At 42.7% G+C, this 16,476-nt stretch overlaps 1 long non-coding RNA gene across 1 annotated transcript in view; it reads left to right on the forward strand.

Annotated features, from left to right (window-relative positions):
- Positions 1-8,546, forward strand: part of LOC146775870 (uncharacterized) — a 48,976-nt gene extending 40,430 nt beyond the window's left edge. Inside the window, exon 3 of the long non-coding RNA XR_014972325.1 lies at positions 8,469-8,546. This is a non-coding gene — a long non-coding RNA (uncharacterized LOC146775870). The remainder of the gene's footprint in view (positions 1-8,468) is intronic.
- Positions 8,547-16,476: the final 7,930 nt, after the last annotated feature.

The following is a 16,476-nucleotide window of genomic DNA, read 5'->3' on the forward strand; positions in this document are numbered from 1 at the left end:
ACCAAACTATATATTAAGAAAGTGGTATAAGAACCACGACTTGACTAGGCACAGTGCCTAGAGCACATAGAATCGCTGGGACCCCAAGGAACCATCCAAGGTCGTGACACAGGAGAGGGGGACGTGTGCAGTGTGAGAACACACCTAGGGAAGCCGGGTGATAGGTGTCAAATGGTGTCGAGAATCGTCGTTGATATCAATGACGATCTGCTGCAAAGTGCTGCTGCCGGGAAGGAGAGAAGTGTCCGGTGTGATCCAAGCCTGAATCGAAGATCAGAAAAACCTGAAAGCAGAGGGGACAGAGTCTGGGTCACTTGCTAGTGACCAGGTGCATGATAGACGAATGCCCACCGATGTTGGGTGTTTCAGGTGCGAAGAGGTGAAGCTTGACTCTGCAGCCAAGAGGACCAGGAGGCATCAACGACAAGCAGGATCTGGATTCAAGCTGTCCCACAAAGGATGTCGAGTGCTGCGGTGTCGGTGCCCAGATTGGACCCAACAAGCCTTGGCAAAAGCAACCCCTGCAGGAAGAGAAATGATGCTTCGGTGTGGACCAGCAAGGTCCTGGGGACACCCCAAGCAATGGAGAGTCAGGGCACATCTGGAGCAACCAGGTAAGCCAAAACCAAAGGAAATGATGGACGGAGTGTTGAACATTGCAAGCACTCACCCCCAGTCAACTGATCTGGGTTTAATCCATCACCGTTCTTTAGCCCACTCTGCCACCCCAGTTCAGACATGGCCATATGCAAATCAGCCTGACTCTGTGCCTCATGGGAACAGTCCAGCCCGAACTGCCAAGCCATGTCTTCCCTGGACCGGAAACAAGCTTCCTAGGACCGGTTTCTGGCATTTCAGCCGTCTTCAGCCAGGCTTACTTGAATCCAGTGGCAAAGTGAGCAAGGGACTCACGTCTGAGCATACCCTGCCAACTTATGGCGAACAAAGCAAAAACCAAAGGAAATGATGGACGGAGTGTTGAACATTGCAAGCACTCACCCCCAGTCAACTGATCTGGGTTTAATCTATCACCGTTCTTTAGCCCACTCTGCCACCCCAGTTCAGACATGGCCATATGCAAATCAGTCTGACTCTGTGCCTCATGGGAACAGTCCAGCCCGAACTGCCAAGCCATGTCTTCCCTGGACCGGAAACAAGCTTCCTAGGACCGGTTTCTGGCATTTCAGCCGTCTTCAGCCAGGCTTACTTGAATCCAGTGGCAAAGTGAGCAAGGGACTCACCAGGTAAGCCCAATTAAAGTTAAAGTTATCTTCACAGGGACCCACCAGTTGATGGACCAGGGATCGCGAAGGGACCGCAAGAGAAAACACAAAGGGCCAGCTCACGGAACACTTGTGGAGTGTAGGCAAGCAATCTTCAGTGCAAATGCTGCTCGGTTTCAGGGCTACAAGTAACCCAAAGCTCAGCTGCAGGAGTCACTGGAAAGCTGATGCTTCTGCAAATAGTTGTGGTGTCCAGGGGTTCGGGTTGCACGGTCTTCCACAAGGGATACAGGCCTCAGAATTTCTGAGTGCACAGATCAACCTCAGAGACCAGGGAAACCCACCTCCTATGTTGCAAAATTCTTCGGAATTCAGCGGGAGCTTCGGAGATGCAAACCAGACAGATGCGTCTTTGGTGCCTGCCTTGCAGGGGAGTCACTCCTTTACTCCAAGGGGGACCCACCTATGGGAGGGTCAGGAAAGAGGGGTGTCTACACCTATTTCCTTTGTCCAGTTTCATGCCAGAACAGGGGCTGGTAGCCCCTGCAACCGGATCATGCACAGGGACACCAAATGTGCCCCCAGCGCTGAACTTCAAAGCACTCTTGGAGTGCACCCACCCAGCCCAATACACTAAAACCTGTCTGTGAGGTGGTGACACCTCCCTGTGACACGAAACCTATTGTCCACGCCTCCCCTGCTGGAGTTTTGTGTAGCAGCAGGAGGGTAGACTCGTGTCTGTGGCTGGCAGCATCCATTTTGTGATGCTAGGGCTCTGTTAGCTGGTAACGGGTATACCGGTGCTGTCATGTCTCTCCCTCTAGAAGGGTAGGATCATACTCCCACACCAGTTACTGGTGTGGGGGTATGATTCCAAGGTGTTTGACACCAAACACAACATGTTTCCGTGCAGCAATCCCAAAGTTAGCACTTACCGCGAGGTTATAATGCACTTAAGAGTATATGGTTTGGCTGCATCACAAACAACCCCGGAATAAAGGTTCCTAAGGCTGCAGAGGGGCTCTACTCATGCATGGGTGCCCTCTCACATAAAACCCAGCACCCTGCCTTCAGGATTAGTAAGGCCTGCCATAGGGGTGACTGATAGGTTTATATGTGCAGTGATGTGGAGAGATATAGTGAACCTATATCTCAGTAAGGGGTGCATGCACCACCTTACCTAGGCTGCAGTAGCAGTCCTGTGGTGTAATTTTGGCAGGCTTCCCAGGGGTGGCATAATACATGCTGCAGCCCCTGGTAGGCCTCTGGGGTACCTATGCCCTGGGTAAATAGTATACCATATACTAGGGACTTATAAGTGTACCCCAGAATCCAATCTGGAGTGTACCTAAAGTACTGGTAATCAATTTAGAGAGGAAGCAGGGCCCCAGCCTGACTAAAGTTGAAAAACTGTGAAACATCAGCAAAATGTGGGGGTAACTATAAGAAGCAGATCCTACTCACCTACAATGTTTAGGGCCCGAGGGTCACTTATCCTTCTGCAAAAAACAGCCTGGGAGCAGGTCACCTTTGCTCTTGTTTGCGGCTCTCCGGTGGTCATCTGGCCCGATTTAATGTTACCTTGCTCCCTTCACTCCTAACTGCAGGCACCTGCTAGCTGGATGCAGTCTTCCCCTGTAGTGTGAGGACCGAGGAGCGTGTCTTCACCTGTAACTGCCCGCCCAGGTGTCTGCTGTCTCCGATCATATTTTCGGCTTTCCAACAGGCACTCCACTGCTGGGTGCGTTCGCCTTCCCCCCCCGCTGACTTCACTTCCTGTAACCTGTCTGCGCATCGCCAGGCCCCTCTGGGCCGGTAATACGCTCGTCTAAGGCCCAGTCCAAGGCCTGGGTTGCGTCCTCCGTCCTGGTCCTCGCGTATGGCCTCCCCCCCTGCCTTCCGTTGTGGGTGGGCCACACGCACCCGGTCTACCTCGCAGCGTAATACACTCCTCTCCGGCTCGGTCTTTTTGGCGTCCTTTCCACGCCGGATCGCCATTTCTGCGGTCCGGTGTGTTCCTGGGGTAGGGATCCGGGTTTTACCTTAGACGTAGGTCCGGATTTTGGTATGGATTACGGGCCATGAATTTGGGCTTTGCGGAGCTTCACTCAAGCGTGGCCAATTTTGATGGCTCCTAGCCACGCACCCGGGAGTCTTCATTCTTTTTATAATTCCATTTATAATCAAAATAAAAACCTTCACCTTCAAAGAAAACGCCTTATCAACTACTCTCTCAAATCATTCTTTCTGTTTCACTGCATGTCTCCTTCTTCTATACTTCTTAATATTTCTCAGTAGATTTATAGCTACTCTACTATGAATCATATTAGCTCTGATTTCCTTAAACTGCCTCTGTCTCCTAGTTCAGGAGTATACATCTTTGTTACATTCTTTCCTGTTCTTGCTGTATAGATTTTGTCCATTGTTGTTCTTACTCATAGTTTGAATTTTATTTTCATTATTTCATAATCTTTGTAAATGTCTACATATATATTTTTAACAAATTAGTTTGTCCTCTTACCAATAGCTCTTTTTTCTTTCACCCCTTTTTCTTTATTTTGCCCCTTTGCAGTCTCAGTTCTGCATAGATACTGCACTTGCTTCTGTTCTTTTTCCCTCTGAGCTTTTGTTTGCAATTTGTCTGTAATTATGCAGATATTGTTCTGTAAAAAAACAAAACTATATTTGATTTTTTTTCTAGCTAATATACCATCTACTTTACTACAGCCTTACACATAATACAAAAATAGTTTTTATGTTATGTTGCAGTTTTAAATGTACAAATAAACCTACCTACATAACTACAAGCACGTACTTCAATGTACCAATCCCAAACCAAAACACAAGACTTAATTTATTACTTACCTTTTAATATTATTATATCCTCTCCTACAACACTGCTGCCCCATTTCTCAGTTCTCCCTTATAAACACTAAAAAACAATTGTAACCCTTATATACTCAATTTTAAAATAAACATAAACCAAAGTGTAAAAGTACATACAGTGTCTCAATACTGTAAATCCAAAATCACAACATAAGACCTATTTCTGTGCCTCTCTACAACTGTGTCATCGGTACATTTAGGTGCCGATTCCGATCCTGTAAAATCCGGGTACGAACCGTCGTACGGAGCGTCTTCTCCGTCCGACTCGTACCCGGGAAAAACACCTTACAAACCCGCAAGTACGATTCGTACAGAAACACCATTTCCGTACGAATCGTACAAAACACCGACCGGCTAAAATATACCCACAATTCGGATCCGGGACACCGCGTACGCGACATTCGCACGGAGTCAGGCAGCGTTTTACGGATCAGCAAGTACAATTCGTACCCACAGCACTTCGTACGGCAATATTTTTACGGGACCCAAAGAGTGCCGGAAAAGCTAAGTACGCCGCGATGCACGATGAAAAGGGGGCCTGGTACGCACCGTGCCCCCACCCCCCCGCATGTATGGTGCGTACCCCCTTCCCCGCATGTACGGTGCGTACCCCCCGCATGTACAGTGCGTACCCCCTCCCCCGTATGTACGGTGCGTACCTCCAGCGCTACGCGTACATACAGGGGTGGGGGTACGGTGCGTACAGGTACGGGGCTGTGGTACGGAGGTTGGGTACGGCGCGTACACGTATGGGTGCTGGGGTACGGTGCGTACATGGGGGGGCTGGGATTACGGTGCGGATGTACGCGGGAGGGGTGGGGAGCTGGGGGGGCCGTGCGACACGTACCCCTCGCCCAGATGTGCCCAGGGTAGGGGTGGTACGAAGTTCGCTCCGTACGGGACGTTTTACATGCAGTTGTATATTCAGACGGACGGTACGGATCGTACTTGTGCGCTCGGACTTAAGTTTTACGAATCATACGTAAAACTGTCCGGGGACGTGTCGTACACTTTTCCCGACGATATTCGGACGTAATAACTTTCCGACGCACTCTCGTAGACTTTTCCCGACGCTATTCGTAGATATTTTTCACGTACAAATCGTACTTGCCAGTTTGTACGGTACTTGTACGACTCGTACGTAAAAAAATACGGATACGAGTCGTACGGTAATTTTTTTTTAACAGATCGGAATCGGCACCAGAGTGTTTCAATACTTTTCTATTTAGATGTGTCAGATTTAAATTTTGGGAAACACTCTATATAAAACTCTGCACATTAATGTGTATCACAGCATATAGCTCACTAATTCCTCCGAGTACATGCAAACAATGTGTGACAGGTTACATATATAATTCACCAGAAAGTTCAAAAAGAGTACATATTCCTCACTAAAACTTATAAATACATATGTTTCCGGTTGAGTACAACAATACTCCCTGGATGATTGAATTAGTGCATAGATAGTGCCTACGTAATTTCCTTAGAATATAGGTAGTGCCTACATGATTCACAGAGTATAAATGAACTGCATCAGTGGTTCCATATCTGCATAGTTAGTGCCTGTGTATTCACATAACTATATTGCTACTATCTGAGTGATTGGATGAACACATTGGAAGAGTGCATGTGTAGTAACCTGGGAGATTGAATAAGTCTAGATTTCACACTTGATATATAATTGCATTGATGGCTCTCTAAGAGTATACATTGCTCTGTTACTCAGTATCCACATGCATCAATACGTTTCTACAACTGAAAACAGCAATCCTCGCCTTTTGAAAGCACAAAACCTTTTCCTAATGGCATACCTACATCATTTATCAAATATTTCTTCTGTCTTTAAAACATATATTCAGAATTTCTCAAAGAAAAGTTACATGCCGAGTGAAGCTAGCACACAAACTCTCAAAAGACATTCTTCACTATTACCCCACCCCAATTTAAAACAGTGCATGTTGAAAGAAATGCACCACCCTCACTATATACATGACATTTCCAACAGCCTTAAAGACCATTGATCACCTTGTAAACATATATGTGATTTTATAAAAGATATACACCTTCCGGCCATCTTTCCAAAAATATATAGTTCTCTGCATCTTTAAGTAAACTAAACAGTCTCATCGTACATATAACTATCTGCAACCAGAAAAACATATGTATCTCACCATCTAAACATATGTAAACCGATCATATTAGTTAAAAACCACATTGACAAACACTTCCTAATACATACCTAACAAGTATTACTACCTTATAATTTATATACAGGCACAGCATATTTTTATTTACTGTTTTATTCATGACTACAGTACTCCTGTTTAATAATGTGACTAAAACTCCCAAAACTCCCAAAATGCAAATAACATAGATGTATCTATTCTGCAGATAATGCTTGGACATTTAAAACATTGTCATTGTTAAAGGCATTGATCATGGTAATACTCTTTTTAATCAAACTCTCATATACATATTCATTTCTAATGTAAATGTATTATACAATTACAAAGTTATATACATACCAGTGAATTAAATTTGTAGATTATATTGTTCATTTAGCTCTTTCTGGATAGTTTTGACACTGTTAAGATTTGTAAATACTAAGCACAAGAATGGTACTCCACTCATAGAAAGCAACTATAAAAATGGCATCCTCTTTTACTTTCCACTCTGATTTTTTCACGATCATCGCAGAGTAATCGCAAAAAAAACGGGAGTTCAAATCTATATCTAGATTCATTTAAAAAATATCTAAATACTACACAACAGTTTATTACATAGTCCTGAGCTGGAAATTAAAGCTTGCCACTACTTAGTGTGTCATCACTCCTCAACTTAAAATAAAAAAATGTTCTATCTCGTTAACACCTTTCCATCCAAAACACTCTTAGCTCAGTATACCTAGCAACCCAGTGGAACCAGTAGGTCAGGAGTTCACAGCACATTCTAGAAGGAACATGCTACTTCCAAATGAGATACAGCAGGTGTGGTTTACTTCACAGATTCAAAATCATATTGATGTCTGTATTAAATTTCATTTTTTAAACAACAGACAATAATAAGACTTCTTCCTATCGCATCCAGCACACTATCTAATTTTTTTCACTTCCATGCTGACAACATCCAATGAAATATATATATATATATATATATATATATATATATATATATATATATATATATATATATATATATTGTAATACAGCTACCTCTATTTTAACTGCTTTTCCTTTGGAAAACGTACTCATTCAGCTCAAGCCTTCTCCTGACTACTATTGCCCCTTCACTTCAAAATGCTTATAGTATGGATTCTGGGCCACAGCTATATCTATTGGACTAAAGAGTATGCAAAAAAGAGAGGTATTGACAAGGTCTTGGGTTTGCCAAATGTGAAGATTACTTGGTTTGGCCAGAGAGGGTTACATTTTATCAGTTGCTGGGTTTGGTTAAATCCATTGTGGATTCCCAAGCTCCTCACCTCATGATTGTTCAATGTGGTGGCAAAGACCTAGGCACATTGGGGTAGGGATGGACATACTAATGAAAGTAACCTTTGCAAAACTGATGTCTCTTTTCCCTCTCACTGTCTTGGTGTACTCTAATATAAGCCAAATACGGAAATGGAAGTGGTCAAATCAATTCTGTCCACAGATTGACAAAGCCAGGAAATATGTTAATAAAACTGTTTCTGCATTCACCAGAGACCAGCCTATGGGCTGTATCTATCACAAAAATCTGCATTTTGACATGCATGTAATTTATAGAAATTATGGAGTGCATTTTACAGATGAAGGCAACAGGGTGTTTCTAAGTAACCTGAAACTCTACATCCGGTCTTATGTGTAGCAGCCATATACACGCAGCCAACACAATGGCTCTTGTCAGAACCACCCTAGTACCGAAGTATTGTGAGTTTTTTTTCGAAAGTTTTTTTTTTTGTTTTAACCTTGGACTGAATGGGGGTCCACTGAAGGATTATGGGCCACCGGAAGAGTTAGGCCCCATGCTCAACAGGGGCTACAGGGGCCTGCATTACGCCACAGCTTCTGCCTCTGGTTCTTGCACTCTGTTCCTCGTATGAAAGATGTGGCAGCAGATCCTGTGGTGGTGGCTGTGATGTTGGTGGTGTAGGATCATGGGGGTGGGAACAGGGCAATCAGTGAAAGTTGGCAGCATGAATGGGTCCAACCTTTGTCCCAGTGTCTAATTTAAGCTTCACTCAGAGCTTTGACAACAGAAGCAGTCAACATTACAGCATGCTATTCCAGTCTCACCTGAAAAGACATACTGTTTCCTTGTAAATCTTAAGTGTGTTATTCTTGTTTATAATTATTATTATTGTTTGTTTTTCTTTAGGGATAGTGGCTCCGCTTTAGCCAGTCCTTTTGATATATACATGTAAAGACGGATACAGCAGTGGCATCAGAGTCATGCTTCAGTGGTCCCTGGTTCTGCTGGTCAACCTGCTTATCTAGTGAGTGTTGGCTGCCAAAGTACTTTGTTAGCCATTTTCTGCTGAGTGGAGAAAGAAGTGTTGTGTGTTTGACTTCTTCCTACACTGAAGCTGTCGCTTGTGCCTACCTCTTATATAGTAGTAGTACTGAGAGAGTTTATGAGACCGTGTGAACTTGTTATAGAAACTGGCCGCCACAAGAAGTTTTGGTCAGTTTCTGGTAGCAAATACAACTTTCTCAATAATATTGACTAACAATATAGGCCTAAAAACACACTGATAACCTAAAAATGTCAAAGTGCCTCAATCTGCCTCCCCTTTGGGAAGATTTATCATCTTTTCCTCCTGTGTGGCTCCCTTCTGTGGCATTAAATCAGTGAAGGATCCATATTTCTGTTGCTGCAGCATATCTGGCCAGAGAAGGTCCCACTGTTACAAAGCAGTCCAGATGGGAGGATCAAACTGATTTTGATGGTGGCCTGCTGGAGTATGAACAAGAATTAAGGGGCACACTTTGTTCAAGGAACTGAATTGAGTGAAGGCTTAATTTAGCTTTTCCAAGGCTTAATTAAGCTTTTCCTGACCCAGCCCAGCGTGAGGGGTAAGATTATTTTTCTGCAATGCAAAACTGAGTCCTCCAGAATGTTGTGCCCAAAGTATGGACGGAGGTGAACAGCCCTATCTTTCAAAGTTTCTTGTCCAACAGGTATTCAGTATATTGTTTAACTGAAGAGTTTCCTTCTGTACTGAACGTTACTTCGCTTTGGCTTATCTCTCCTCCCAATGCTCCCCTATTTCAGAAGCAGTATCTCCTGTCTATATGGTTAATAAGAAAGTGGAAGTGGTGGTAAACATATCCTGCTCTTCAATACATGCCAATGTATACACCATGCTGTTCAATCCCTTCCCAGAAACTTTCAATCCTTTAAATCCTTTGAGCTTTAAATCCTTCGCCAATAGGATGCAACAAGGTAATGTTTGTACTGCTATTCTATCGATGGTGGACCATAGAATAAGATGTTTGTCAGATGTTTCTTTTGATTGCCTTTCTGCAGCCGTAGCAGTAGCCACAGCATATGGTTCTTCTGTAGCAGTGTGATGCCACATTGCAATGTGTTAATGGAGAGCAGATAATTAATTCATCTGCCATACATGGCATCAGAAATGTTTGGTCCCAGTTGGAGGAGAGGATTAGGAGACCCACAGAGGGCCAGAAGTTGATGATTCTTCGGGCATAGAGAGAGGGATAGAATTCAGTTTTTTTGGGGCTTCCTCCTATATCTAGGATTCTGAAATGACCCTTTGCAGGAAGAGATCATGGATGGGCTCCCTTTTGTCTGACAAACCCCAATTAGAGTCCTCTTCCAATCCTATCTAGCTCCTCTAAAAGGATGACTATCCAATGAGTCTTCTGGTAGAGAAGTGTCTTGTGGGAAGTCAACTACGGAACTTTAGAATTACTTACCTAGTTTTTAATACCTGGGTTCCTCAAACGATCCAGAATGGGCTGTAAGATTAAGGACAAATAACCTCCTCTGGAGATTTTCTTTCAGAACCATCTAATTGATGACATCTGCCGTGACAAGTTCTTGAAGAGGGAATACCTGATCTGTTGTCAGTGGCTGCAATCATTCCTGATCTCGTGCATGAAATAAATCCAGGGTGCTAGTGGTGCTACTCCCTTCTTCTTTTAGGTGACAAGTGGTCTGGAGAGTTCCAACCTGTCCTGGATGTAAAGGCAGTCAATAGTTTCATACCTCACTTTTCCTTCAAGAGGGTGACCTTCCTTTTATTGTTCTCTCCAAGGGACTTTCTTGCTTCTTTAGACCAAAGAGATGTTCATTTACCTATTCCAGTGCATTCAGAGTTGCCAACGGTCCTGTGTTTCTTAATTCTAGGCCATTATTATCACTTCTGAATGTAAACCATTGAACTGGCTTCTGTTGCAAGTATCTTCATGAACACCCTTGCTTCATTGATTCATGTCCTACATTCTATGGTCATTGAAGTTAACCCATACTTATATTACTGGCTAATTTGTGTCTCCTCTTTTCTCAAGGGGTGCAAAGATGTTCAATGGCTATGCCAGGTGTTCCAATCCCATGTGTTTATTAGCAATTGGAAGAAGTCATATTTCACCCCATTTTACCATTGTCAGTTTATTCGGACATAATTTTGAAAAGATGTGGTGCAAGTTTTTCTTCATTAACAAGGCCACTGAAGTTAACATTGTAACTGAAGGCCTTGCTATAGGGATCAGTTAAAAATGACTCAGAAACAGGTTACAAGTCCTGGGGCAGATTACACACTGCTTAATAGTGGTTCCTTGGTCTTGGATGTACCTCCAACCTTTGTTTCAGCACCTCTTTGCCCATTGGACTCCATCTTATTAGAATTAAGAGCTTCTGGTTTGAGTATCTCCACAGACCCAGAAAGCTTCTTAGTGGTACCTGATGCCTGAAAATCTGCACATGGAGACCTATTGTATAAGACACCAGTACATATATAAAAGACACAAATGATGTACTTCACCTCATAGGTTACATTAATTGCAACCCTGAGTGCCACATTCTTCTGGGTCTTGATATCGTAAGCCTATACAAGCCTCCCTTAACTGGAAACACTAGACATAGTAGAGGAGGTCCTTTTGAAGTGGACTGGGAATGCCACACCCTAAGAATCCTAGGCATGGAATTCTGCAAATAGGCTCTGAAAAAACCTTTGAGTTTGAGGAGTTCCTCTTTCTACAGAAGCACAGGACCAGTATGGGGAGTACCTTTGCTCCTACTATTGCCAGCCTGTACGTACACCACTTAGAAACACACAAAAGTCCATGTTCCAACAATCCTTTTCTGAGTAACCTCAAACTCCGGAAAAGGTACATAGATGACATGTTGGTCATATAGGAAGGCTGTGACAGGGCAGCAACCAGTTTTGTGGACTGGCTAAACATACAAAATGAATTCCTGAAGTTCACTTACACTGCAAGCCACACAGAACTAGTGTTCCTGGACCTTAACATTATTGAAGATCATGGCAAACTGAAAACTACTACACATGAGAAACCAACAGCTCGTAATTGTACCTATATTTTTCTTTTCCTTTTCGTATGATTTCTTTATATTAGCCCACCTTTTGCAGACATTCTCTGAGTGTAAATAGTGCAAATAATATCGGATGAATGGGAACCAGGCACAAGTTCCATTCAACCATGCCTCTCCGCTTGGAGGTTCGGTCAAATCACGCCAGCACCCAACTTACTGAGCGCGTCACATGCGCTTCATCATCAGCTGTTTAGCGGCCAAATGATAACCACGAAATACTTCCACTGAGAACAGCCATTTTGGCTGGGTGCGCGGACTTATTCTCCAGCACCCAGCATTTAGAGCAAGTCACACACGCTACATGCTCTCTCTCTGACACGAATCATTTAAAACTGGGCGAGTGGGGCTAAAGAGGCAACATTCAGGCCCCAGTGAAGCACTCTCAGGTTAATTTAACCAGACGGGACCTCAGTGCAGTGATTAAGGCATAGCCGAAGCATTTCCTCATTGCAGGATGACATTATTCTTGCTCATATCAATTGATCTGCCTTTATTTATAAACACAGGGTCCGACTACAGGCTCTTCTTGCCACCAGAGGGCCTATGAGGCAATAATCTTGCTTTTTATATGTATATAATGTATATAATGTCCCATTTTGATGTATTGGGTTATGTAGTATGTGTGTGGCAATTGAGTGCCCAATCACGGCCGTCATCGCTTTTTTAGTAGATGTGTTCCCGCAAACACTTTATGCTGTTTTTCTAAGCAATGTGCATGATGCTCCATGCCAGCCGTACTGTTGCAGAGCACATTGTTTTTTAAGATGTGCCATGTACTATGGCAGGCTATTTCTCTGCTTATATATTTCAGATATCACAGACAATAGCACTGTGTAGGTGTAATGTTTATTTTACGCATGGAAAGTGTGTGAAGTGTCAACACTTTGCTTCCATTAAATAGTCTAAACTAGGAGTGGTCTCAGGGAGTGTACTCATTGGTCATGATGAAAGCCACAGGGAAGGGTGGATTGGAACATGAAGGATTATCGAACCCACAGACACTTTCTACTGATCTTCCCCTTTTTAATCATACTGTCTGCAGGACGGAATAAAGCATTGTTTTCCTACCCGACAGGCATTTGAAATTTTACAAGAACCCCTCCAACCCCTATTTACCATAATTGGTGTACACTATATAGTGCTGCCGTGTATTTCACAGGTAGCAGCACTCCCTGTTCCGCAGAGGAATGGTAAGAACCCAATGATGAAGCATGCCACCAAGGGGTAACCCAAGGGTTATACAAAAATGCCCTGTGCTTTTTTCCCCATAATGAGGACTAGCACATACAGCGGAGTACGGTCCCTAGAAGAGGTCTGTACTGTCTTAGTACCTTTTCATCTAACACTGCAGGGTCAGGCGAGTCGTGTGGAAGCAGAGGATCCCCTGTTGGCCCGATCCTATGTGGGCCGCCAACAGGGGCTCCGGAGTCTTGCTTTTAGCAAATCTTCTCTCAGACAGTAGACTCTCTGCTGGGGCAGGCAAATGGGCCTGCTGACCAGCCAGCTGAGTCATATGTTTCCATCCTCAGGGATTCTCGGTCTACAACAAATTTGTTTAGAGAGATTTGACTCAGTTCATTCACCTCAGGCTGGATCTTTTTAAATTAAATTTACTTTCATAATTAACATAATTAATAAGCAATTAATAAAATATTGTTTAAAAAAAAACCTAATACACATTAATTAACTACACACAATTAAACACTATAATGTCCACAACACACATCTAAATTAAACTATAAAATAATAAAACACAATTAAAACTTATTTTTAAATTAAAAATGATTACTATTAATATCTAATTATAAAGGAATTAAAATCTATTTAATATCCACCCTTCACCCCTTTAAAAGTAAAAACAACACACACAAAAATAAACAATTACCCAAAATAAATATCAAATAATTAACATTAATTAACAAATATATATTAATTAAACACAAATTACTTTCCATTCATTACCCCTATAAACACCACAATACACACCTAAAATGTATTGCACAATTACCATAATACATTTTTAATGAATTGAATTAATATCAATTAACAAATAATTATTAATAAAAAAAACTGCTTCATACCCTTTACCCCTATAAGTCCCAAAACACACACCGAAAATTAATTACACAATTACCATAATTAATTACCAATTAATAAAAACTAATTAATAACCCACTATTAATTCATTCATTAAAAATAAATTACTTCACACCCTTTACACCTATAAACACCAAAACACACACCTAAAATTAATTACACAATTACCATAATTAATTACAAATTCAATAATTATCATTGATAACAACAAATTATAAATTAGTTAAGAATAAATTACTTTACACATTTAACACTATAACATCTCAATTAAAAAATATTAATAAATAAAACATAATTAATTTAATATAATTAAATTACTTCCCACCCTATTTCCCTATAAACCCACAACCCGCTACAGACCTAAAAACGCAAAATTCACATTAAAAAAATGTATTAACTACTAAAAATGTAACACATATATTAAAAATACAAACATTTCTTATACAAATAAACGTACATCACATACATTTAAAACATATACTAAAATACATAACACTAATTAAAAAATCGATATTTTTAACAATTATTATTTTTGTAAATGATATTATACACTTCGATATTTTTTAAAATGTTGTGTCTGGTTTTTAGGGCCCTGCACGGACTGGGTCCGGCCTATCTGACCAACAAACTTAAATGATATCAACCTACACGTCAGCTCAGATCTAGTAATCGTAAGCTGCTGTGCTGCCAAAGAATCAGGAAGGTAAAAATGGGGGTTGTTACTTTTCCCATCTGGCTCCCAAACTATGGAACGGCCTCCCTGAACAAATCCGGGAATGTCTGAATCTGTCCCAATTTAAAAAACTGCTCAAAACATGGCTCTTTTAAGCCGCTCCTCACTGACTGCCTGTCTTTTTTCTCTAGCGCCGAGAGATCCCCTTGGGGAGGATTCGTGCGCGATATAAATGACCTAAATAAATAAATAAAATCGATATTACTTACCTTAATTCAATATTCTTGACCACGATATTCGTGCTGTCGATATTGGTGATCCACAATGTTTCCGACTCGATATTTGTGCAACTCGATATTTTAAACTCAATATTCTGGGGCCGATTCTGATCCTGGAAAAAAAATTCCCCGTACGAATCGTATCTGGATTTTTTACCGTACGAATCGTACAAGTCCCGTACAAACTGGCAAGTACGATTCGTATGTGAAAAAGTCCATACGAATCGCATTGGGTAAATTCCCCGACACGTCCTCGGGTCAGAAAAGGTGTCCGACACGTCCCCGGACATTTTTACGTACGAATCTGAAAACTGAAGTCCGAGCGCGCAAGTACGATTCGTACCGTTCGTCCGATTGTACAACCGTATGGTAAAAAGACCGTCCGGAGCGAACTCCTGTAGCAACCATGGAGACGTCCAAACAGGTGCCCGGTACGCGCCGAACACCCCCCCCCTAGCCCCCCGTATGTACGCGCCATCCCCCCAGTCCCACGGATGGACGCGCCGTACCCCCAGCCCCCCCGCGGATGGAAGCGCCGTACCCCCACCCGTGTATGTACGGCGCGGACCCCCACCCGTGTATGTACGGCGCGTACCCCCACCCCCGTAGGTACGGCGCGTACCCCCACCCGTGTATGTACGGCGCGGACCCCCACACGTGTATGTACGGCCCGGACCCGACGAGGAGCATGCCCGATGATGAAGCATGACACCCAGCAGGCTGGGTGTGTGAGGGCCCTTATTCCGAAAGGAAGGACTTCCCAGTCCCTCCCCTTTCTCACCATTACTATCAGTGTATAGTCAGGGACCTCTCCAGTCCCCCCCTCCCTCCCTCTTAGTCCTTCTTCATTAGGAACTGCATACCCTTTCTCTTTATATCATATGTTCAGAGCCTAAAGTAGGAGAACTGGGTGGCTTACTGTGTGATGAAGCGTTTCTTCAATCTTCTCTGGGAAGGTGGTTCTTTGACCTTTCCCAGTGTTCCTCCCTAAAACCCTTTCTGCCTTTCACTATTCTGAGGCGTTAGTTCTACCGGTATTTTTTCTTACTCCCTCTTCAGATGCCGAGGAGAGTTTGCATACTCAGCAGTCCATAGATCTCCTTCGATTTACTTGAATAGAACAACTTCTTTTTGTAAAACCAATTCTTTTTATTCATTACCTTCACGAAATGCTGAAAATCTGCTGCTCAAACCTCCAACCCCTAAAAGGGAAAGACTCATGGCGCAATCTTTCTCAGGTAATGCGACTAGATTTTGGAATTCACTTCCTCCAAACCTTTGCACCACCTATTTTCTGTTATTCAAAAGAGACCTTAAAACTCTTCCATTCTAAAGACATTTTTCTCAAGAACACTCCTTGCCAAGCTCCCCACCAGGCACACGCCCTCACATTTAATGGCGTGACCCTGACTGTAACATGTCACCTTTGAGAGCTATAATGACCTTTCCGCTTCAACTCTGTAAATAGGTAATGTGTATTTATGGAACCCTAGCACTCTAACTTTTCCAAATATGTAATTTGTATTGAGTATGTAATATGTAAATACGTAACTCTCACCATGAGTAGCTGTTGTAGCTACACATCTTGTCTCCTGCTGCTTTGTTACTACTATAAAGCGCTCTGACACCTCTGGATAATGTCCGCACTTTATAAAAACACATCCATAAATAAATAACTTTGGTATTACGGGTACTCAACCTCTGCTACTTTTAGCCAGTGGATCCTGTGTACCATCTCAGAGTCTTATGACGCAGTAGG

The sequence above is a fragment of the Triturus cristatus genome, chromosome 12 (assembly GCF_964204655.1).
Source record: "Triturus cristatus chromosome 12, aTriCri1.1, whole genome shotgun sequence".
Taxonomy (NCBI): domain Eukaryota; kingdom Metazoa; phylum Chordata; class Amphibia; order Caudata; family Salamandridae; genus Triturus; species Triturus cristatus.